Source organism: Gymnoscopelus microlampas, assembly GCF_963454915.1.
Source record: "Gymnoscopelus microlampas genome assembly, chromosome: 2".
Classification (NCBI taxonomy): domain Eukaryota; kingdom Metazoa; phylum Chordata; class Actinopteri; order Myctophiformes; family Myctophidae; genus Gymnoscopelus; species Gymnoscopelus microlampas.
The window spans coordinates 44,996,546-45,002,794 of NC_139939.1; the positions used below are offsets into that span (position 1 = coordinate 44,996,546).

At 39.7% G+C, this 6,249-nt stretch overlaps 1 protein-coding gene across 1 annotated transcript in view; it reads right to left on the reverse strand.

The window, feature by feature from the left end:
* Positions 1-5,150, reverse strand: part of pik3r5 (phosphoinositide-3-kinase, regulatory subunit 5) — a 30,189-nt gene extending 25,039 nt beyond the window's left edge. The window contains exon 1 of the mRNA XM_084083527.1: positions 4,933-5,150. The gene's annotated coding sequence lies outside the window, so the exon portion shown is untranslated. The remainder of the gene's footprint in view (positions 1-4,932) is intronic.
* Positions 5,151-6,249: the final 1,099 nt, after the last annotated feature.

Consider the following 6,249-nt stretch of genomic DNA (forward strand, 5'->3'; position numbering starts at 1 on the left):
TGCCTCCCTATTGTTGTGGTGTGATCAGCCGCTAAGATAGACTCCCACAGACCACGGATAATGATTAGCGTGTGTACATACAGTATGTGTTTAGAGACTTGTCTATGCATAATTATGTGGTGTGTGTGTGTGTGTGTGTGTGTGTGTGTGTGTGTGTGTGTGTGTGTGTGTGTATGCACACGTGCGTGTGTTTACATGCAAGACAACTGTGTGTGCGTGTGTGCGTGTGTGCGTGCGTGTGCGTGTGCGTGTGCGTGTGCATGTGCATGTGCATGTGCATGTGCATGTGCATGTGCGTGCGTGCGTGCGTGCGTGCGTGCGTGCGTGCGTGTGATTCTGTTGACCGTCATGATTGTTAAGAGTCTGATTAGCATTTAAAACACTGACTCCTCTCATCAACTAAGTGAGAAATGGCACGTTTAGGTTTGGGAAAACAAAGCACTTCCCCTTTGTTCAAAATAACCATAATCAGCTTTATGTTGTGAACCGGTATAGTTTCTTTTCTTGTTATTAGAATTGTGAAAACAATTGAAAATTTGACCTGACTTCTAGCAGTATTTTATAAGATTCTACTTACTTCTCAGATTGGTGAGCGTGCTATATATAATAACCCCCATGACAGTTGACCAATCAATGGAAGCTAAAGACATATCTTCCAGTGGGTGGCAAGGTGGGTAGAATTATTTTCAACATATTTTACGTTATTTGGAGGTCATTGTTAAGCCTTTATTGACAGTAACTGTGGAGAGAGACCGGTAATATTAATTAAGAGCGAGTAGTTGAATGACATTCAGAAAATGGTCCACCTGGTGGGGAATCGAACCAGGGTCCGGGACTCGTTAGTCAGGGCATTGCGCCCATGTGGTATGCACCCTAAACACTTGAAAGGTGGGCAGAATTGATGCCACAAGTGACCTCTGCTTAATTTAGAGCTTCAGCCACAGAGCTTACCCAGGTTAGATTAAGGAACTCTGAAAATGGATCCTGTCGAAAGTTCACAGAATGTGAAGCATGTTTGTCAGCAACATATCATTAAATGTTTTGACCAAACTCACAAACAGTCTGGGCATTCCAGCAAGACTACACCATTTTGTTCACCATTACCAGACAGATATTAATCTATTGTTCAATTCAGGAAAGTCTGAGTAATAGTATCTAAAAGTCAGCTAAAGTAGTTAATATGATTTCCCCTGATCAAACTGGCTTCATGAGAGGTCGTCACTCATTCTCTGATGTTCAATGTCTCCTCAATGTCAAATACTCTCCAGCATCTAAGGAGGTGGTAGAAGTGGTGATCTCTCTGGATGCAGAGAAGGCTTTTTGAATGGGGAACCTATCTGAGTGATTCCAATCTGTTGCTCCTCACCAAGGGCATTGTTCACAAATGGGAAGCACTCATGGTTGCCACGCACACATTTTTACCAATGACAAGGGGTCACGGCAGGGTTCTCCGATGAGTCTACATTTATTTGCAATAACCATCAACTAATAGCTTTCCATCATCAAATCAACATGGACAAAAACTGAACATAAATTGTCATTGTATGCTGACCTTCCTGCCAATATGTCATAGGCAGGAAGGGTTAACTCTGTTCAACTGTGATGAACGTCCTTCTTATTGCAGATTCCTCTACCTTTCCCAAAGCCCCCTAATCTTTCTCCGCAATCAGTTTCCCAGTCAAATGTCCATCTGAAGTGACAAGGTTCCTGGAATACATAAATTACTCCTTCAGCGATTCCGGGTCCAGGGCGGTTTGGGACTACCAGACTTTCTTTCTTTGTTTCTATTGCGTTACAAATATACAAAAGATGGGTATTGTATAAAATTGCTCTACCTTGTTTTTCAATAAAAAGACAAAAAGTTGCAAATATAGATAGATATATCAAACAAAATTACTCCCCAAAAAGCAATACATTATTTATGGTGTCTGTAATACAAATAACGTGATAAATCTACTATCAATTATTGAGGGATAAATGTAGGCTTAAGTGATGACTGTGTTTTACCATAAATGGAAGAGTCATTCTACTCACTAATATGATACACACAATACAGAACTTAAGTAAACCTAGAAATACATGCTTTAAGTTTAATATGATGTCACGTTATAACATTAACAATCTCTTTCTAGGCTTTTCAAGTACATATAAATACAGCACGTTTTTGTGTGCAGAGCAGAGGTCATCCTTGTTCAATAGAAACCTTTGAACCTTCCGTCCACAAAAAGCAGATAATCATATGATGTAAATGCATTCATGCAAATATCACACAGCAATAGCAAATGATTATGTTGTTACTGACAACACATCACTTGTTGCTAAAGCATAATGCTTTGTATAATGATCTATTCTGCATGTTTAATTCAATTGGTTTTAAGAGATAACCACAACGTGCATGTGAAAGTAATCATGTTAATAAAAAGATCATGTTAGAATATGTTAGGTTAACAAATGTGTGATACTGTAGAATGTTTTACATTGGATATGGCTGATATCAGTGTGGCAACAGGTGTGTGTGTGTGTGTGTGTGTGTGTGTGTGTGTGTGTGTGTGTGTGTGTGTGTGTGTGTGTGTGTGTGCGAGCTCACATGCAAAAGTGAGGGTGTGAGTGCACAGTGGGTGTAGTAAAGGTGGAAGATATGATCAATAACACACTTACAGAGAGGCAAACAGGAAGCAATGCTGTGAACACACTGCCAGGGAGGGGTACTGACAAAACCTCTCCTAACCTCTGTAACACCGCTTTCACTTAGATCACAAAGATAGGCTATATATTCCAAAGATATTTTGGGAAATATGCTCATTTTGGGTTTCCAACTGGGAAAGATATTGATATATTACAGCTATCTCTCTAATATAAACCACACACACCACACACACACACACACACACACACACACACACACACACACACACACACACACACACACACACACACACACACACACACACACACACACACACAGTCATAATCCAGAGGGTTCACTTTTTGCACAATTTAAGCCCGACACGTTTCCTCTAGAGAATCATGGCTGGGAGATAGTTCACAACATTTCACAACATGAGGATGTATTGTAGTACACATGATTTTGTAATACAACAATTTCCTAGAATAATGGACAAACAACTTATGGTGGCCTCATTCTGTAGTGTCTCGCAAGTTTGCAGAGATCAAAGACAGTTGAACTTTAAATAATAACAATTGTTTCGTCATGGCTTAACTGAAAGATGTATTTATTCAGGAGTTTTTATGCTTTATTCTGATAGATACAGTATAAATAGTGAAAAGAAATGGGAGATGCGAACAGAGAACAGGGGAAAGACTCAGAGCCAACTGTCCCACTGGCTGGGAGTCAAATCGAGCACAAACTGATAAGGGCATTCTGTGCCCATGTGGTATGCAATGCATGATGCACCCTAAATATTTGGACATCGGTCGCCCCGTTTGGGCTTAATTCAACTGAGCAACATTAATGACTGGAAGAAAATAATTGTTTTAATTACACCGGGGTGTAAGTGGTTAACAGGGCTCCGCACACAGTAAACATCTCAGCCAACTGAGCCTGGATTACACTACCATCAAAGAAGCCTTCACGGTTCATTCAAATTCAGTTGTTTGTGAAATCAAATTCTCACAGACACCTGACTTGTCAGATTCAATGAGTATCATGGACATTTTACAAAATAGTATTCTTTGCAACTCATTCACACACAAACAACATCACTTATTATGGCAAGAACTGCAGATGATAATGCCTTTATGATAATGTACAGTATTTCAGCCAGTATGCAAATGTATATCGAAATCTACCACAGCCATTGAAATCAGCCCACACGATGAGAAAGATAAACTATTATCAACTCATCAAGTGTGGACTGGGTACTCCCATACAGAAGACAAACAGATCTCACTGAAATATACTCAGATGGATCAACTATTCATCACACTGACCTAATGACAAACAAAATAGCAAACACGTGCCCTTGTGTCTCTTTCTCAATACGTATTAAAAGTCGGACATATTAGTCATACAGTCTGTTCCCCATAGCACTTCCATGGTGTGTGTGTGTGTGTGTGTGTGTGTGTGTGTGTGTGTGTGTGTGTGTGTGTGTGTGTGTGTGTGTGTGTGTGTGTGTGTGTGTGTGTGTGTGTGTGTGTGTGGGGCAGGGGGGCAAGGGTGGGAATCAAACTTCCTTTTCTCATCAATTACATCATTTGTGACAGAGCCCTTTCCCGTCACTGTTGTAGACCGCTCACTTATGGTGAACTTCTAGCTCGTTATCTCAGGAAGAGATAATCAAAATGTACTTTACACTTAGTAGGCTATGATAAAAGAGTGTGTGTGTGTGTGTGTGTGTGTGTGTGTGTGTGTGTGTGTGTGTGTGTGTGTGTGTGTGTGTGTGAGAGAGACAGACATGATGAGTATCAGAGATGCCAGAGTTAAGAATCATACTCAGACATAGCCTATATTAGACAGAGGTATTCACTAAAAGGAATTAAAGAAAAAATACAAACTTAAGAAAAAACACAAATTGGAACCATACATTACATGCATTAAAGAAAAACCTGGAAACAGGACTTACAGGAGGCTATATTGTATAAGTGTGGTCACTTAAAAAAAAAAAAAAACATTATTTGCATTAGAGTTTTATGCTCGCAATTGACAATAAACTGCATTGTGATTTCAACTGGTATTTCAATAGTCACAGATGTTAACGCTCCAATTTGATGTCAGCTATTCCCTCAACATCACTATTAAGAGAAAACAAATGTTGGTGACTGACAGTCACATCAAAGCCAGGAGAAGACACACAAGATACAACTATACTACTACTGACATATCAGTATAGTTGTATTGTATATTCTGTGTCTCTTAACATGTCTTATATATAACTGATTGTCTGTGTATTGTGTGTCCGTTGTCTTACGTACCTGCAGGTTATTTTTCAGCACCCATGTATGAGTCCAAGACAGTCCCTAGCCAGTCCCTCCACCACCACCATTCATCCACTAGACAAGATGATGATGGTTAGACACACAAAACCACATCCTTGGCACGGTTGTGCTGCGCAGTGAAACAGCGTAGCCAGCAGCAGATCCGATACTCTGTAGCGGTTGTCAATACACACACACACATATAGCCCTGAACCCTCTGCTCTGCACTTCACACGACAAACAGGAAGAGCATCAGAAAGGTGCATGTGTGAGAGGAAGGCATGCTGTGTGTGTAGGGGGGGGGAGCGCTATATGGTGCTAGTGTTTGTGAATGTTTGAAGGGATGTTGGCCACTAAAAGGAAGTCATCCGTCTCTGTTTGCGTCCTATTTTTCACACAGTTGGTTGTTGTCGTGTCATTGTTTTCGCTGTTGTTGTCACACTATTAATTAAGTTCTATATCTGGTTTATAGTCTTGGTTAAACTGAACACTGTTGTCATTTACCCGTTTAACAATAAGAGCCAGCCGTTGCTTTTATAATACAAAAATCCTACCCAAGCGATGAACTAATATTATAGATGAACATAATTAATGAGCTCTCGAGATTTTGCCACAAGCCAATTGATAAACTGTAGGTTTAGCCTACTGTGACAGTTTTCTATAAAAGTTGCGTTATGACTAATAACAATTCAGTCATGTGACAGATATTACTGTTATAGCTATTTTGCCCACATTCCTTGGTCCCCATCTGCTCACTTCCCCCTCCTGTCTGGCTAATTTGCCTAACATTTGCATTTCATGGTGAATTCCCCTGCTCTTGGAGAAGGGAAACATTTTAACTAACAAACATCAAATGCAAGGCTTTACTTACATTCCTATATAAATAGGACATTTGTACACACGTATAGGCTATGTGATCTATTTAGCTTCATTGAATTAATAGGCATTATGAAAATGCTAGAAAACAAAACCGAAGACTGGGACTTCCTTTTTTTTAAGACGGATGACACTACACTCAAAAGTATTGGAACAAAAGGTTTGATTTAGATAATTATTATGAGTGTCTGAAACCAAGCAGCTTCAGGCTTAACCACGATTCACCTTGTGGAGGTTGTTGCTTACATGATTCTTTACACAGCCTAAACACTTACAGCAAGTGGGAAATACTGCCATCTCCTGAAAGATAAAACTGCTTGTTTTACACAATGTAATTTAAAATGTTATAACCACATTATAAAGCTGTGTACTTCCATACTATTCAATGTTTTACCTTTCAAAAGGATGTACATTGTAAAGCTTTACTTGAAGGCTCCA